This window comes from Salmo trutta, unplaced genomic scaffold, assembly GCF_901001165.1.
Source record: "Salmo trutta unplaced genomic scaffold, fSalTru1.1, whole genome shotgun sequence".
In the NCBI taxonomy this organism is placed as follows: Eukaryota; Metazoa; Chordata; class Actinopteri; order Salmoniformes; family Salmonidae; genus Salmo; species Salmo trutta.
The window spans coordinates 524,956-544,397 of NW_021822597.1; the positions used below are offsets into that span (position 1 = coordinate 524,956).

At 41.1% G+C, this 19,442-nt stretch overlaps 1 long non-coding RNA gene across 1 annotated transcript; it reads right to left on the reverse strand.

Moving 5' to 3' along the window:
- Positions 1-3,549: 3,549 nt before the first annotated feature.
- LOC115182868 (uncharacterized) lies at positions 3,550-4,311 on the reverse strand. Its single transcript, XR_003873905.1, has 2 exons — positions 4,122-4,311; positions 3,550-3,981 (listed from the first exon to the last, which is right to left on the reverse strand). It is a non-coding gene; the product is annotated as an uncharacterized LOC115182868 (long non-coding RNA).
- Positions 4,312-19,442: the final 15,131 nt, after the last annotated feature.

Sequence of the window (19,442 nt, forward strand, 5' to 3'; positions counted from 1 at the left end):
GAGGAAGACCTCCATTGACGATTCAGTACGTTGTAACATCTCGTCTGGACAGGTCACCGTCCTTAGTTAGCTTCGTTAACCTCTCTCGGGTATGTGGGACGATTTCGTCCCACCTACGTAACAGCTACTGAAATTCCAGTGGCGCGATTTTTGAATCGTTAGAAATACTATTACTTCAATTTCTCAAACATATGACTATTTTACAGCTATTTAAAGACAAGAATCTCGTTAATCTAACCCCACTGTCCGATTTCAAAAAGGCTTTACAACGAAAGCAAAACATTAGATTATGTCAGCAGAGTGCCCAGCCAGAAAAAATCAGACAGCCATTTTTCAAGCTAGCATATCATGTCACATAAACCCAAACCACAGCTAAATGCAGCACTAACCTTTGATGATCTTCATCAGATGACACACCTAGGACATTGTGTTATACAATACATGCATGTCTGTTCAATCAAGTTCATATTTATATCAAAAAACAGCTTTTTGCATTAGCATGTGACGTTCAGAAAAAGCAGAACCCCCGCAAACTTCCGGGGAATTTACTAACAGTTTGCTAAATTACTCACGATAAACGTTCACAAAAAGCATAACAATTATTTTAAGAATTATAGATACATTACTCCTCTATGCACTCGATATGTCCGATTTTAAAATAGCTTTTCGGATGAAGCACATTTTGCAATAATCTAAGTACATAGCCCGGCATTACAGGGCTAGCTATTTAGATACCCACCCAGGTCAGCATCCACCAAAATCACATTTCCTATAAGAAAAATGTTCTTACCTTGCTTGTTCTTCATCAGAATACACTGCCAGGACTTCTACTTCAATAACAAATGTTGGTTTGGTCCCAAATAATCCATCGTTATATCCAAACAGCGACGTTTTGTTCGTGAGTTCTAGAATGCTTCTTCCCGGTTTCGCGCATGGCGCATTGGCGTGTCAAAAATGTCTAAATATTCCATTACCGTACTTCGAAGCATGTCAACCGCTGTTTAAAACCAATTTTTATGCCATTTATGTCGTAGAGAAGTGATAATATTCCGACCGGGAGTATGCATTGAGCCTAAACAGCCGAATAAAATTTCTCCTCAGAAGCGACTCATGCACGCGCATCATTCAAAGGTCCTCGGAGCATCCACTTACAAAAGGTGATAATATGTTTCAACCTGAGGCTCCCTCGTAAACCTTCAGTTATTTCGCGGGCTCTGAGAGCCTATTGGAGCCCTGGGAATTGTCACGTTACAGCTAAGATCCTTACTTTTCAATAAAAAGATGCAAGACGCACGACTCCTTGTCAGACAGGGTACTTCCTGCTTGAAACCTTGTCAGGTTTTTGCCTGCCATAGGAGTTCTGTTATACTCACAGACACCATTCAAACAGTTTTAGAAAATTCAGAGTGTTTTCTATCCAAACCTGAACAATAATATGCATATTCTAGCTTCTGAGTTGGTGTAGGAGGCAGTTAAAAATGGGAACATATTTTTCCAAAATTCTCAATACTGCCCCCTAGCCCAGACAGGTTATGCTGCCATCTATGGGAAATATTTAGCAACTAAAAGTTATTAATTTACTTACAGACATTGGTGAGGCAGCTGAGAATAAAAAAAATGTCATGTGTCCAGCCTACTGAGGAGCCCCGAAAATAATATTCAAAAGATTGGTCCTGGACACAGTGACCTCTAGTGTCGAGAGGAGAACCGGACAGAGGTAGCCAGCATCCGTCAACGAGAGAGAAGGAGAACTACGATGCTACTAATTAGTAACTAGCTAGCTTACCGAGCTGTACCGACTAGCTAGGCTAGCTAGCAGGTCGTTCGTCTGTCCCTCGTCTCGATGACGAATCCGGTGAACCACAAAATGAAACGAGGATAGAGAGTGAAAAGGATCTGGCTACACTCATACTGTCCCTGACCGTAAAGCAAAAAGATAATTGAACAATAAACTTCAGCGTTTCAACACTGTAACAAACTCAGTCGTTATTCCCCAAAATCACCTCAGCCCACTCTGCGCGTAACCGGACAATATGCTTGGCGCCACAATGTACGTGGACGCGGACAGTTCTGTACGTGGACGCGGACAGTTCTGTACGTGGACGCGGACAGTTCTGTACGGGGACGCGGGAAGGTCCAGAACGTGGACATGAGCAGTGCAACACAATCAACTAAACCCAGTCTTTACAGTGGGTTACATTAGTAATATTCATTTTTTATTATTATGTTAAACAAACATTCTACGTTTTTTTAAACAATATTTTGAGATCTAGGCCCATGTCCACAAAGCGTCTCAGAGTAGAAAATTGGTCGTATAAGTGCTAAGAATAAAGACATTTTACACTTATGGGTATAAATTAAAGCTATGCATGAAGTCTCTAGTCCCACCTAGTCGGCAGATATTTAGGACACATCGTGAGCTGTCCTAAGTAGTTAAGAGTTAACAGCAGGTGTCTTGATAATACTATAGAATAATGCAGTGAGTCAGTGGTTCCTGAGCCACATTTAAATGCTTCGGAGTAGTTAAAAATAATGTTTTATATTTCTATATAATCAATCCTTAAATAATATAGACCTACATGCAACAGTATGTCTTGTGCTTTTGGCAATGATTTATGTATAATAATTATGTTTAACAAGTCTGCATTGTCTTCATTTTGGCAAATTAACTCATACTTATTTCTGAAGATTAACTCAGGTTTTCGCCCAGCGGCTAAAGAGTTGGAGCTGTGGCAGTAGTTGGACCTGTGGCCGAAAGGTGGCTGGTTTGAATCCCGGATGAATCCCCTTTCAGATTGTTCGCGGCATTTGGAAAAAAGCTTGTCCGGAGAAGACAAGGTGAGCGCTACCATCAGTCCTGTGTCATGCCAACAGTAAAGCATCCTGAGACCATTCATGTGTGGGGTTGCTTCTCAGCCAAGGGAGTGGGCTCACTCACAATTTTGCCTAAGAGCACAGCCATGAATAAAGAATGGTACCAACACATCCTCCGAGAGCAACTTCTCCCAACCATCCAGGAACAGTTTGGTGACGAACAATGCCTTTTCCAGCATGATGGAGCACCTTGCAATAAGGCAAAAGTGACAACTAAGTGGCTCTGGGAACAAAACATTGATATTTTGGGTCCATGGCCAGGAAACTCCCCAGACCTTAATCCCACTGAGAACTTGTGGTCAATCCTCAAGAGGCGGGTGGACAAACAAAAACCCACAAATTCAGACAAACTCCAAGTATTGATTATGCAAGAATGTGCTGCCATCAGTCAGGATGTGGCCCAGAAGTTAATTGACAGCATGCCAGGGCGGATTGCAGAGGTCTTGAAAAAGAAGGGTCAACACTGCAAATATTGACTCTTTGCATCAACTTCATGTAATTGTCAATAAAAGCCTTTTGACACTTATGAAATGCTTGTAATTATGCTTCTGTATTCTATAGTAACATCTGAAAAAATATCTAAAGACACTGAAGCAGCAAACTTTGTGGAAATTAATATTTGTGTCATTCTCAAAACTTTTGGCCATGACTGTATAATAAACATGTTTTCCTTTAGATTATTTAATTTTCTACATCATGTTATTTCAAGTTATCCCTTTGGAGCGCAACATCACGTTGTTAAAAAACAATCCTAAATTGGCCATGGCTATAAATTAGGCAAATGGAAGGCATCTCGGGCGTAATCTGTGTTCGATGAAAATGAACATTGTTGCAACGTTGTAGGCAACATTATTGTCCAGGGACTTGATGCCTACTATGCTAAAGCTATTTAGAGTTGTTAAACGGGTGTGAAGAGTGTGTTGATATCACGGTAATATTGTCAAAATTCTTATTGTAACAACGATCAGAATTGGTAAAGAAAATATGGATTCCATTATATTAGGCAATAATTAAGAGCAGGCAAAGTGGTCGTGTCATGTGAAAATTCTATCAAATGTGTTACATTGCAACGAGTACAGTCAGGGTGCCGTGGAGCCCCTGCAGTACCTCCACAGACCCCAGATTGAGAACCCCTGCAGTACCTCCACAGACCCCGGATTGAGAACCCCTGCAGTACCTCCACAGACCCCGGATTGAGAACCACTGCAGTACCTCCACAGACCCCGGATTGAGAACCCCTGCAGTACCTCCACAGACCCCGGATTGAGAACCCCTGATTTAGCAGATGCTCTTATCCAGAGTGATTTACAGTAAGCGCATTCATCTTAAGATAGCTATTTATTTTGGAAATAAACGTAATAAATTATTCCTAAAATTGTTATCTCACCTCTTAGCTTTGGTGTCATGTCCCCCAGAGAGACTCATTTTAGAGGCAGGTCCCCCCTCCTCTCTCTCCCCAGAGAGACTCATTTTTAGAGCACTGTCCCTTAAACAGAGATCCAGCATGTTGGTTGTGGTTAACACAGTGACAACTAAACAGAGATCCAGCATGTTGGTTGTGGTTAACACAGTAACAACTAAACAGAGATCCAGCATGTTGGTTGTGGTTAACACAGTGACAACTAAACAGAGATCCAGCATGTTGGTTGTGGTTAACACAGTGACAACTAAACAGAGATCCAGCATGTTGGTTGTGGTCAACACAGTGACAACTAAACAGAGATCCAGCATGTTGGTTGTGGTTAACACAGTGACAACTAAACAGAGATCCAGCATGTTGGTTGTGGTTAACACAGTGACAACTAAACAGAGATCCATCATGTTGGTTGTGGTTAACACAGTGACAACTAAACAGAGATCCAGCATGTTGGTTGTGGTTAACACAGTGACAACTAAACAGAGATCCAGCATGTTGGTTGTGGTTAACACAGTGACAACTAAACAGAGATCCAGCATGTTGGTTGTGGTTAACACAGTGACAACTAAACAGAGATCCAGCATGTTGGTTGTGGTTAACACAGTAACAACTAAACAGAGATCCAGTATGTTGGTTGTGGTTAACACAGTGACAACTAAACAGAGATCCAGCATGTTGGTTGTGGTTAACACAGTGACAACTAAACAGAGATCCAGCATGTTGGTTGTGGTTAACACAGTAACAACTAAACAGAGATCCAGCATGTTGGTTGTGGTTAACACAGTGACAACTAAACAGAGATCCAGCATGTTGGTTGTGGTTAACACAGTGACAACTAAACAGAGATCCAGCATGTTGGTTGTGGTTAACACAGTGACAACTAAACAGAGATCCAGCATGTTGGTTGTGGTTAACACAGTAACAACTAAACAGAGATCCAGCATGTTGGTTGTGGTTAACACAGTGACAACTAAACAGAGATCCAGCATGTTGGTTGTGGTTAACACAGTGACAACTAATTATTGATTGTCAATTGTTCTCATTTATTCATTATCTCTTTGAGAAATAAAACATTTACTAACAGACATATCTAAACAGTCAGGTGATTTAATGCATCACATGAACATGTAGTTGTGACATTTCATCTCCATGGTAACTGTCAATAATAATAATAAGTCACTGTTTGTTAAGGTAGTTATAGACAGAACAGCAACAATAATAATAATAATAATAATAATAATAAGTCACTGTTTGTTAAGGTAGTTATAGACAGTACAGCAACAATATTAATAATAATAATAATAATAATAATAATAATAAGTCTCTGTTTGTTAAGGTAGTTATAGACAGTACAGCAACAATAATAATAATAATAATAATAATAATAATAATAATAATAACAATAACAATAACAATAGTAATAATAATAATAATAATAAGTCACTGTTTGTTAAGGTAGTTATAGACAGAACAACAACAATAACAATAATAATAATAATAATAATAATAATAGTCACTGTTTGTTAAGGTAGTTATAGACAGTATAGCAACACAAGGCCATGTCTCACACTTATTTGTATTCACTAACAGTAGGATATTTATTGTCTTTCAATCTGTTATTTTCTAAACGTATCTGAGAATATAGACAGAAGGGCTGAAACGGACATGATTGATCTGAGGAGGAAATCATTAAACCATTCAGAAAGGTTTTTTTGCATCAAGTGAGAGTTGTTATATTATGTAAAGTAGACTAGGTTATAATGTATAATAGCAGTTTGTTAGTGATATGTAGATGTTATATTATGTAAAGTAGACTAGGTTATAATGTATAGTAGTGGGTTGTTAGTGATGTGTAGATGTTATATTATGTAAAGTAGACTAGGTTATAATGTATAATAGCAGTTTGTTAGTGATATGTAGATGTTATATTATGTAAAGTAGGCTAGGTTATAATGTATAATAGTGGGTTGTTAGTGATATGTAGATGTTATATTATGTAAAGTAGGCTAGGTTATAATGTATAGTAGTGGGTTGTTAGTGATATGTAGATGTTATATTATGTATAGTAGGCTAGGTTATAATGTATAGTAGTGGGTTGTTAGTGATATGTAGATGTTATATTATGTAAAGTAGGCTAGGTTATAATGTATAGTAGTGGGTTGTTAGTGATATGTAGATGTTATATTATGTAAAGTAGGCTAGGTTATAATGTATAGTAGTGGGTTGTTAGTGATATGTAGATGTTATATTATGTAAAGTAGACTAGGTTATAATGTATAGTAGTGGGTTGTTAGTGATATGTAGATGTTATATTATGTAAAGTAGGCTAGGTTATAATGTATAGTAGTGGGTTGTTAGTGATATGTAGATGTTATATTATGTAAAGTAGACTAGGTTATAATGTATAGTAGTGGTTTGTTAGTGATATGTAGATGTTATATTATGTAAAGTAGACTAGGTTATAATGTATAGTAGTGGGTTGTTAGTGATATGTAGATGTTATATTATGTAAAGTAGACTAGGTTATAATGTATAGTAGTAGTGTGTTAGTGATATGCAGATCAAGGTCTATACCTCAGCTATAGCCAAGATATCATAGATGACCAGTTTAAACCTGTTCAGATCTGTTCACATAAACTATCAGTAGCAGGACTGATCACCTACAAATCAGTTTTCAGTCTAAATACCAGAGCATGTAGCCTAGACCTGATATGTTCACATTTCCTACAGAGACCTTCAGGTCAGTCAGCATGATAAAGGATCATATCTCATTTCCTACAGAGACCTTCAGGTCAGTCAGCATGATAAAGGATCATATCTCAAGCTTTGTCTGACCACAACATAACTTTATAATAGTTATATTTAGCCTACAGTAGACTTACCAGTCTGCCCGTCTTTCCTTCAAATCAACACATTTATCCAACTTCTAATGTTGCTGACAAGTGTTTGCCACAGTTTCAACAGCCTTTTTGTAACTGCGGAGGCTACTTTTAGTTTCATATGAGGAAATCACATAACTCCTGACAGTCATGTGATGCGGACGCCTGTTTTCTTGCAGAGGAAGTAGCCTCTATTACAGACTCCAAAAGCCTTTTTAAATCTCAAATACAATACAAGTTTAAAATGAACTGCATTGCAGCATCGTTGTCCTGCAACAGGATGGTCAAATTCAGATCCTACATCTGTACAGAGATTGTTTTAATCTGAATAAGACCGTTTGAGTTATTAGCAATGAAGGTGCAACTGTCAGCTGCTGTAAACCTATGTGACTGGATGTTATGACCCCCATCTGAAAAGTTTATATCCTTATGCTGTGGCCCTCACCAACTAGGCATCTGGCCCATAGAGACTAAAGGACTATGCTGTGGCCCTCACCAACAGGCTATCTGGCCCATAGAGACTAAAGGACTATGCTGTGGCCCTCACCAACTGGATATCTGGCCCATAGAGACTAAAGGACTATGCTGTGGCCCTCACCAACTGGCCATCTGGCCCATAGAGACTAAAGGACTATGCTGTGGCCCTCACCAACTGGCTATCTGGCCCATAGAGACTAAAGGACTATGCTGTGGCCCTCACCAACTGACCATCTGGCCCATAGAGACTAAAGGACTATGCAATTTATGCTGCACACTGCATTAAGCCATCTCTAAACTGGGGGAAGGTATTGGGAAGGTAGAAAGATAACAGTGAATATGAGACATGGAGGAAGGTAGAAAGATAACAGTGAATATGAGACATGGGGGAAGGTAGGAAGATAACAGTGAATATGAGACATGGGGGAAGGTAGAAAGATAACAGTGAATATGAGACATGGGGGAAGGTAGGAAGATAACAGTGAATATGAGACATGGAGGAAGGTAGAAAGATAACAGTGAATATGAGACATGGAGGAAGGTAGAAAGATAACAGTGAATTTGACTGCATACATGTTTTCTCCTTCTTATAGTGTTCTTATAAAGCTGTGTTCTGTAGTTTATAAACTGGTTTACTGAAACTCTGGTTAGTTTGAGGTGAAGACAATAAATGATCTCAGATCCTTAAACTATTCAGCTTTAACCAGTATTGTCCATGTTGCTATGGAGACAAATGCTGTGCCCAAAATTCTGACAAAACACATTTTAAATGGAAAATGGACACATAATAATCCATTAGGCTTCTGCATCACGCACACACACACACACACACACACACACACACACACACACACACACACACACACACACACACACACACACACACACACACACACACACACACACACACACACACACACACACAAGGGTTATGTGACATCGAAATGGTGGTCTGTGAGGGAGGGTCAGAATCCAGAGACAGCCAATGGGAAGGCAGAGAGATACTAATGAAACCACATTAATTTACTGCTGAGTATTCTCAGTTAACTGCACAAAGGAGAACTGAAAGTTCAAAGACAACTTGAAAGCGGAATAAATCAGGAGATTGTGCTAAACCACAGCTGTGTTGAAAAAGTCCCTACAGCCCATTCCACTGTTCCCCATCAGTCTCCAGAACAACACCAGTGGATTAATATAGATACATGTAACATAAGTCCCTACAGCCCATTCCACTGTTCCCCATCAGTCTGCAGAACAACACCAGTGGATTAATATAGATACATGTAACATAAGTCCCTACAGCCCATTCCACTGTTCCCCATCAGTCTGCAGAACAACACCAGTGGATTAATATAGATACATGTAACATAAGTCCTTACAGCCCATTCCACTGTTCCCCATCAGTCTGCAGAACAACACTAGTGGATTAATATAGATACATGTAACATAAGTCCCTACAGCCCATTCCACTGTTCCCCATCAGTCTGCAGAACAACACGTGTGTGAGGTCAACATCAGTTTTACAACACCACCTCATAGCTGGAACCAACTACAAAATACACTGCAATTGGACGATTGGGCAAATTTCAAATATTGATTAGGGAGGAATGTGTTTTTCTTTACTGTTTGTCTATGTATTGTATGTGTATGTCTATGTATTGTATGTGCAGGTCTCCCTTGTGGAAGAGACCCTGGTCTCAGTGTTGACTCCCTGTTAACAGTGGTATAAAGGTGGAAGAGACCCTGGTCTCAGTGTTGACTCCCTGTTAACAGTGTTATAAAGGTGGAAGAGACCCTGGTCTCAGTGTTGACTCCCTGTTAACAGTGGTATAAAGGTGGAAGAGACCCTGGTCTCAGTGTTGACTCCCTGTTAACAGTGGTATAAAGGTGGAAGAGACCCTGGTCTCAGTGTTGACTCCCTGTTAACAGTGGTATAAAGGTGGAAGAGACCCTGGTCTCAGTGTTGACTCCCTGTTAACAGTGTTATAAAGGTGGAAGAGACCCTGGTCTCAGTGTTGACTCCCTGTTAACAGTGGTATAAAGGTGGAAGAGACCCTGGTCTCAGTGTTGACTCCCTGTTAACAGTGTTATAAAGGTGGAAGAGACCCTGGTCTCAGTGTTGACTCCCTGTTAACAGGGTTATAAAGGTGGAAGAGACCCTGGTCTCAGTGTTGACTCCCTGTTAACAGTGTTATAAAGGTGGAAGAGACCCTGGTCTCAGTGTTGACTCCCTGTTAACAGTGTTATAAAGGTGGAAGAGACCCTGGTCTCAATGTTGACTCCCTGTTAACAGTGTTATAAAGGTGGAAGAGACCCTGGTCTCAATGTTGACTCCCTGTTAACAGTGTTATAAAGGTGGAAGAGACCCTGGTCTCAGTGTTGACTCCCTGTTAACAGTGTTATAAAGGTGGAAGAGACCCTGGTCTCAGTGTTGACTCCCTGTTAACAGTGTTATAAAGGTGGAAGAGACCCTGGTCTCAGTGTTGACTCCCTGTTAACAGTGTTATAAAGGTGGAAGAGACCCTGGTCTCAGTGTTGACTCCCTGTTAACAGTGTTATAAAGGTGGAAGAGACCCTGGTCTCAGTGTTGACTCCCTGTTAACAGTGTTATAAAGGTGGAAGAGACCCTGGTCTCAGTGTTGACTCCCTGTTAACAGTGTTATAAAGGTGGAAGAGACCCTGGTCTCAATGTTGACTCCCTGTTAACAGTGTTATAAAGGTGGAAGAGACCCTGGTCTCAGTGTTGACTCCCTGTTAACAGGGGTATAAAGGTGGAAGAGACCCTGGTCTCAGTGTTGACTCCCTGTTAACAGTGTTATAAAGGTGGAAGAGACCCTGGTCTCAGTGTTGACTCCCTGTTAACAGGGTTATAAAGGTGGAAGAGACCCTGGTCTCAGTGTTGACTCCCTGTTAACAGGGTTATAAAGGTGGAAGAGACCCTGGTCTCAGTGTTGACTCCCTGTTAACAGGGTTATAAAGGTGGAAGAGACCCTGGTCTCAGTGTTGACTCCCTGTTAACAGGGTTATAAAGGTGGAAGAGACCCTGGTCTCAGTGTTGACTCCCTGTTAACAGGGTTATAAAGGTGGAAGAGACCCTGGTCTCAGTGTTGACTCCCTGTTAACAGGGTTATAAAGGTGGAAGAGACCCTGGTCTCAATGTTGACTCCCTGTTAACAGTGTTATAAAGGTGGAAGAGACCCTGGTCTCAGTGTTGACTCCCTGTTAAACTTGAGAATGTAAATCTGGCAATTTCACTTATTAGTTCAATTGAATTAGACATCGATATCCGTCTGGATATCACGAGTAACGACTTGAGTGTCACCTGACTAATTATTCTTGAAGGAAAGTACTGGTGACTTCTTCAAAGGTCCCTGCTGGCACACGCTGAAATCCAACTCAAGTCGGATGAATTACAATGTGGCACAAACAAAATGGCTGTTTTCCCTTTTGTTAGCTCAGCATCTCGAGCAAGCTAATGCTACTTGATGCCTGAAAAATGCTCAACATAGGATTCCCTTGGCAAGGGAAAGGTTTTACTTATAACGTATTATGTTCAAACCCTTTTCGGCGATATTTGACGATGTTTTAACCGGAACTCGCGGGAAACAACGAAATGCACCGTGGTCTACTCGCATCGAAACGCGAGAGACAGAGAGATACTTATTGCTGGTCAAGCTAATCTCTCCTAAATTTCAATCGGCTGGCTCTTTGTCCTCGCTCGAGAAATTAATAATGACCTAGCCAACACGCGTCTGAAACGCGCGAGGCACAAATAGCCCAGCGTTTGGCCAAACGCGCTATTTCTCAGATAGCTTTATCAGCCATCATACATACATGTATAGTTTATGCTACCCACTGACTACGTCAGAGCACAACACGGAGGCTATTCTCCGGAACACACACGCACCAATAATTCCGGTCTACAATTCCCATAATGTAATCATAAACTTGGTATATTATGTACTCTGCTTTTCAATTTTATATATGCTGAATCAAAATAAAAGCTTCATCCTATTTTAGATTCCTCGCACGGGGCGTCATATGTTGTTATCAAAATTACCCAAACGTGCGGCCTAGTTTTAGAGTCCACACAGGGTGCGCCAAAAATGTCTGTTCAGACCCTTTTCGGATCATTGAATAATGTTAAATTCTTAGGAAGCAGAGTATACTCTGGGCTAACAAGTGGAGAAGGCACTGTAAAATTGGGTTTAATTATTTATTTACTAAATACCTAACTAATCACACAGAATTACAAATACACAGAATACAATGATGTCATACAGAAAACGTCCTGGTGGACGGAACCTGTATGAAAGCTGGTTACACAAAGGAAAAGGGGGTTGGGCTTGAATGAAAGAGCGGGAAGATTTAGGAACACAGAAACAGCAGCTATGCTATCGTAAATACATTATCTTATGCATTCTAAATTACCGCCCATTTGGAAAAGGAAAATGCAATAAATATTTACTCTGAGCTGCGCTTCGGTAGATTGGTCGTAGATGCTGGCCGGGTTGGCCAACAGATCTCCCTGTTTTCGGAAGAATGTCAATGGTGGTCCATTGGATACGTGGTGGTATCTTCGTCTGGTTGTTAGACTGGATCCGTAGTCCGTCCTTTCCTAACCCACGTTAGCAGCGGCCGCTGCTAACTCAACGGCTAGGAAGTAGCACTTCTGTAGTGAATAAGCTCAAAGTTCATACCAGTTCATACCAGAGCTCACGCCGAGGTTGGCTTAGTTCTGTTCTTGACATGTGTGTCCTTCTAACGTAGAGGCTGCAGACCTCCCGTACTGGAACCACTGGTTATCTTTTCGTCAAAGGCTTATATAGTGGAGAGGGGGAGGGAGGTGTTTCATCGTTTATAACCCCTGTCTCTTCACAGGGTTGGGCCACTGATCGAGCAGGGCACTTTCCTTATGAAAACCCAATTTTCTCATTTTGAAGATAAAATTACATTTCATCTCTTAACAAACATTTTCAATATCAAACATTTCAATTGCATAAAAATTCCATGTGACTCTGATAACTAGAGGGCGTATACTTTCTCAGGTACAGTTTATGTCGTCCTGTCATCAATCATAATGTCTCAGATGACAACTGAAATGAAATCCATACTCATTACGTTATCAAGCATATTTCCAACTGGTTTTATTACCAAAATATGGTTCCTTTTCCCCATTTGTTTGATGTTCCCAGACTCTCTATATTTAACACAGGCTATTCAAGTCCTTCAGTAGGGTCAGAGAGAGAGGGGAAGGGAGAAAGGTATTTATGGGGGGGTCATAAACCTTACCCACAGGCCAACGTCATGACACCACTTGGCCATGAATAGAATCCCCTCATATCTAGTGCCCCTCTCAATGGTGCACGACATATTGACCTCAGCTACTTCAACCACGATAAGGCCGTTACAGTCACATTTGGCCTATAGTCTGGGGTCGGCCATCCCAATACACGTTGATGTTGATCGTAATGAAGTGGGTTTTCTACTGACGCTGCCGGTTGTTGAACTGGAGAATATCTATAGATTGAAAACGGTTCTCAATGTAGGATTTTGGCGCGACAGTACCCACGTAAAGATTGCCACGCCCCCAGTTGTAGCTTACCAGGAAAACAACCCAGATTTCTATCTCACCCCTAACCTGCTAATGTGCACTCTAACCAAAGATGTCCACTACCTTTGTCCTAGCAAACCATTTGTCAGGGATAACACCTAGCGTCTTTGTGGTATTAAAGCTATCACCAGCGAAGAACGCTGTAGAGCCAAACTAACAGCCAGGGATGGGGCCACCACCACACAAGTGGAGGTGGAAGGGAACCGATGGTTGGTCAACACACCGTTCGCGTCCGCCACTATGACTTACAAACGCCATGACTCCATCACCCAATTAAACCTCCCCAACCAGACTGTTTTTGTTACGGTACCAGAGGGGGCGATTATTCACGTAGACGACCTCGCTCTATACCACCTTCCCGACGACCGGATAGACACAGAGATTGAAATGCCGGACGCTTTTGCTAAACGTTCCCTTGAGTTACCAAAGCCATTCAATACCAAATCCAGTACGAGGGACCCATGACTGTTGATCTTAGCGTACTGGATGAGGCACTGTTAGTCGACCCGACTGACTACAGACCAAAAGATTGGTCTGTCGCCCGCTCTTGGACGGTGCCGGACAGTATCCTGACTGTGACTATGATCCTTGGTCTCATTTCCCTTGGCGTGTGCACCTACTACGTACACAGGCGCACACGTGCAATGGAAGACCTAATGAGGTCTTATACTAGGATCATCCGTGGGACGGAAGCGATCTCGATTTTTGGAAAGTTGGCAATGGATCCGGAAACCCTCTTACAGGGCCCAGTCCCAGCCTCCTCTCCCGAACTCGCTAGGTCAGCCCAGTAATGTCCCTAATGTAAGCTTTGGCCTTCAGGGGCCAAGTTTTCCAAGTGCCTTAACTACCCACCTGCAAGTAGGATCACCCTAGACATGACATTAGAGACAATGCCATGATAGAGCTATTTAGCCTAGACCTTGGACATATATAGAACATAGTCCATATTAGATGATTAAGGTGTGGTAGACATATTTTGTATACTTTTATGTTTTTATTCAAATTTTTCGTTTCATTACCTTTGACACTTAGGAAGCCTTAGAGCCAAGACGCCGCTCGTTGGGGAGGAAATGTAATGATGTATTGCCTGAGTGTTGTGCATTATTAACGTCTGCCAAGTTACTGCCTAGGTCCACTAGCCGGGATAACCGGACAACGGGCCGGAACACAGAGCCACTGCCAGACCTCCTAGGTCCATTCTGGTGGTGATCCACAGCTTGCGGAAAGCCTACCAGGGTGAACCACCAAAGGGGGGGGGCTGCTCTGATGATCCACAGACCAGGACATCCGATGGTCATTCTTATGGTGGGTTGCAACATGCAGAATCATTCCAAGTTGAACCTACCAGAGGGGGACTGTCATGACTGTCCTGATCAGGTCAGGGTACAGGAGACCACCACCCTACAGATTATCTCCCAAAACCCCAACAGAGGAGGAGAGATCTAGGGGTCTGAAGATGTGGGGGTTTTATGACCCCTCACGCCATAATAAACCTTAGGCCACAGAGAAATTCCTTCGTCCTCACAATGGAGAACTGGCCTCAGAACATTAAAACATGCAATAAAGGGACTTTGGAACAATGGTTTCCGTCAGCCACAATGGTGGTCATGACGAGAGGTGGAATATGAAAATGTATGTAACTTTTGAATTGTTATTAAAGGTTAAGAGACGACGTTATTATGAAAACATTGTACCTTTAAGAGTTTTCCCAGTATATGCCTGATGTTTATACATTGTACGTTGTGTGGAAAATATCCAAATCAAAGAGAATGTTTTGGTAAAGATGAGATGTGAAGGTAGTGTCTAAAATAGGATTTTAGTCAAAATCTAGGCCTTGCCCCTTAACTTGGTCCGCCCAGGGAATTGCCCTAAAGGCGGTTACGCCCACTTCTGACCCTAGACTATAAGACAGGAGAGTGAAGAATTAACATAGGAGACTAAGTGACCCCAAGCTGCAGCTAAGGTCTAACAAAGTCAACGAACCCCAAAACGAAACACAAGGTTGAAGACAAAGAAATCTTTTTCTACACGAGCTACGGACGAGTATCTGTGTCTAAGCGGGTGAATTCAAGCCGAACCACACTCTCCATTGAATCGTGGTATATACACCGTTCAAGTCCGAAGCTGTGAGCTCTGAGCTACAGAGCTGTCTGTCCTCAGAAGACCCCTTTCAGATCAAGGGCGAGGGATCAGACCATTTAGCCAAGAAGGACACTGACATCGTGAGGACAACCAGAGAGTTGCGCCGGAGAAGAAGTGCGTCATTTAGAAGCCTAAACGACCCACGCGGAGCTTCCCACCTGAGACCTCCAACACGTAATTACATCATTATATTCTGACCCATAAGAGCGGCAGTTCGGGGCGAGGCTAGTTAAATAAGCATGGCTGACAAATGAACCCAAATGTATATTTCTCTCGTGTACTTCCTTTATTTCTCTCTCTTTAAAATCCCCATTTTGGGTAACAAGCGCCATAGTGTGTTGGCCCGTTATACTAAGTCCTAATCAATAGCTAGACTGTGTTTTGTGTATGTGTATTTTTATCATCATTTTAGCTTGCTAGTAAATAAATAATCAACTAAGATTGGTGTGGTAAATTCAGTGGTAAAGCCCGGGTCCGTGCAGATTCCCGGATTATACGACGTTCAGATTATGAGACTGTAGAGGAAATTGATTAATTTAGCGACTGTTGTAATCGATATTCTGATATCCTTTGAGTTAATTTGGGAAATAGAAACTCAATCAAAACAATGTTCCCATGGTGCCCCAGGTTAATGAGTTAATAATTGCTTGATTCATTGCTTAATTCATTTAATCACGTAATTATAAACCGTTAATCATTCGATGAGCAACAGTCGCCACATTAACTGATACAACGTCACGACAGGAGAGTCAACACCTTTAGTTGCTCCACCTTTTTGGTTTGCTTCCTGTCTTTAAGTTTGGTGTGGGTTTTTCTTTTGTTTTCCTCTTCTTGGGCAGATTTAGTGGGTCTCATGGTGGGTGTCTTTTAGGTCCCAGTTGTTGTTACTAGTCAACTTTCAGTGGACACCCCCATAGTGTCTTTCAGAGCCCCTCCTAAAAACATGCTTATATTTTGGGTTGGATTTTGCATCCAATTAATATTTTAATCAATGGATTTTCCTTAGAATGCTAATTCGTCTTTCAGTTGTTAATCTTCTGTTTGTTGTGGTAAATATTTCTGTTTATTTTCATTGTTTTATTTTTTGCCTGTGAAGCATCCATGTCTGAAATGTGCTGTATAAATAAAGCTTGATTTGAACATATTGCAAAATAAATTAACCCAATGACTGACAATCAACAGACTCTTGTAAAACCAATTAACATATATATATATGTGCAAAAGCAACATGTATCTTGGTCCATCTTATTTTGAAAAAAGTATAAATTCAGTATATCTCCCACTATGTCAATGTAGTCATGGTATGTAGGTTTATCACTTTTCAACCAACCCAGTGCATTTGTTGAAAATGAATATCCTTGAAATCAACAATACGTCGAAGGATTCAACAACTGGGAACTGAAACAAACAAATGGATCAATCCCACTTTTCCAGCCTGCTGAAGGCGTGGTGGAGTGGTAAACACCACCCCCGGCTCTACCAAGGGCTTGAGGTGGTCTCCCACAGCTCTGCTTATGTCATGTTCTGTGGCCTTGCCGTTCCATTCCTCAGTTACACCTGGCATAAAAATCTGACTTCTGTCATCTGATCACGCCAAGCTGCATTAGGTTCAGATCTACCAGGATGGGCCTTTGACATAGTCTGGATGCAGTCAGGCCACTGAATATGCATCAGCAATGTAAAGAGATGGGGTGAATGAGTGGGGAAAAGTACATTTGACACAAATGATCTTCATAATATCAAAGAACAAATGTGTGTGTCTGAGGGGAAATTAACTTTCATACAGCCAAAAGGGGTGAGAAATTACACCAATATCAGTGGACAATTTGCACTAATGTAAATAAACATGGATGATGGAACATATTACCTTTTGCTGACGTGATGAACCGCTAAGGGGACATAAATATTTACCATCTAAACAATGTGTGACCTCTCACCTCTCTGGCTGTAGAAGTGTTCTTCCTAACCAGTCCCTCAACAGCTCTCTGACTGAGCTCCACCCTCACTGGGTCTTCAGAGGAGAGGAAGGCTGAGGAGGGATGGAAGGATGAATGGATCAGTCACTCAATAAAGTGTAGAGCTGCTGTCTGACAAAATCACTATTTTAGTAGTTCAATAAAGTAAATAATGCTTTATGACTGCTGAATACCAACTATCAATTACTTAGATCATGTATTTTCAGGTAGAGATACATCCTTGGGACGTCCCTAGCCCGTTGAAGTTGACATTTAAAATGGTTAAGGTTAAGGGTTAAGGTTAGGGTTTAGGGTAGATATGTCCCAAGGATTCCAGATAGCATTGACCATTGTGCATTCTTCTGTCTCTTTTACAAAGCAGGTGTAAAAGAAACAGACAAGACAAGTAGGCATGCAGTGCATTATGGTCATTGTAGTTTAAAAAAATAGCATCTAATTATGACAATCTGTATGCGGGGCTGTTAGAGAAGAATGTGATTGTCAACCCTAACAATCCATTCTAGCAGCTCATCAGGCTCTGAAAAAGTCTTCATTGATGACGAGTTCCTTCTATTCCAGGGGACAGCAGAGGAACTTCATCGATTCCACTCCTTCATCAATACAAGCAGTGAACATCTTAAATTCACCCTCACCTTTGATGAGCATGAAACAAGTTACCCGATGGTTGGACAATACTTTAACTTAAACAAGTTATCTGGACATTTTAATAGGGAGAAGGGTCGCTTTAGCACAGACCTATACAGGAAGCCGACGGACAGGAATTCCCTGTTACGCGGAGACAGCTTCCACCCGACACCCCTAAAAAAACAATTGTAATACTTGAGTAAAGAAAACATTTAAAATGTAAATTTGTAATTTTAATTTAGTAAATTTAAAACAGAAACATAACTGTTTGTACTTATAGGGAACCAGATCGTGACTACAGCTCAGTTACTAAGTCTTTAACCACACTGTGTTGTTACACTGGTGAGTAAAAACTCATGCTTCCTACACTTTAACTTGTTGTGTGAAGATAAAATGTACATTTTACTGAACTGCGTCCAGTCAGCAGATGGACTAGATGCCTCTTAGGCCGCCCATTGTGACTCCATCAAGAATTCAGCAGAGCAAGTTTGTATGAAGGTCTGGTTATTAAATGGGTACATAGTTCAATAGTAATATCCTCTAAAACGCTCTGGTGACAAACTTTACTGCCCTGTTTCCAGTTGTCCACATGGCTGGGAGAACCTATTCAAGTAAGTAAATAAATAGGTTTTGAAAAAGTAAAAAAAACGATGTATTATTAGCTAACTAGCTACATTGCAGGCTAACTCAAATGAGCTGCTAAATGAGCTAGCTATCTAGCCAACTTCAAATACTGTATAGATAGATAGCTAGCTAAGTGAATTAAATATCACCAGCTACCTAGCTTCATATTAGCTAGCTGTCTTGATGTATTTATCACTGTAAAAAACAAACTCCAAATGCATTTGTAGGTAGCTAGCTAACAGCCATGGAGGAGGGTGAAAGGATAGCAGCCCCAACTGTCAGTGAGAGAGGAGGCTATTCTGGATAGGGCAGGTACTTTTGTGTAGTTCCAGTCCCTAGAAGTGAGGACGGAGATAATAGTAACATAATATTCAGTGTGGTGTAATTTGACTATAATGAAGTCTGTTTCTTATGAGGTTTTCTGTCCTCAGATAAAGAGCTCTATGAAAGCCAGTCTACATATGAAGAGGTCCCAATGAAGAGCAGTGGTTCTCAGTCCTGGGGACTCAGAGGGGCACATTGTTGTTTTTGCCTTCACACTGCACAGCTGATTCAAATTATTCAAACTCATTATCAAGCTTCAAGTGGTATTTATGTATTCATTTGTGCTGCCATCCTTGATATGATCCTGTTATTGTCACATGCTACACATGTACATATGTGTGCCCATGCATCTATCAATCCAATGTTATCATGATTTGTTATCAGGGATATTATACTTTAGTAATCCACAATGACCTGGTGATGTAACAGTCTAATAATTACATTGTCTTCCATATTCCTACAGAGACCTTATAACTGGAGATTCCTTCATA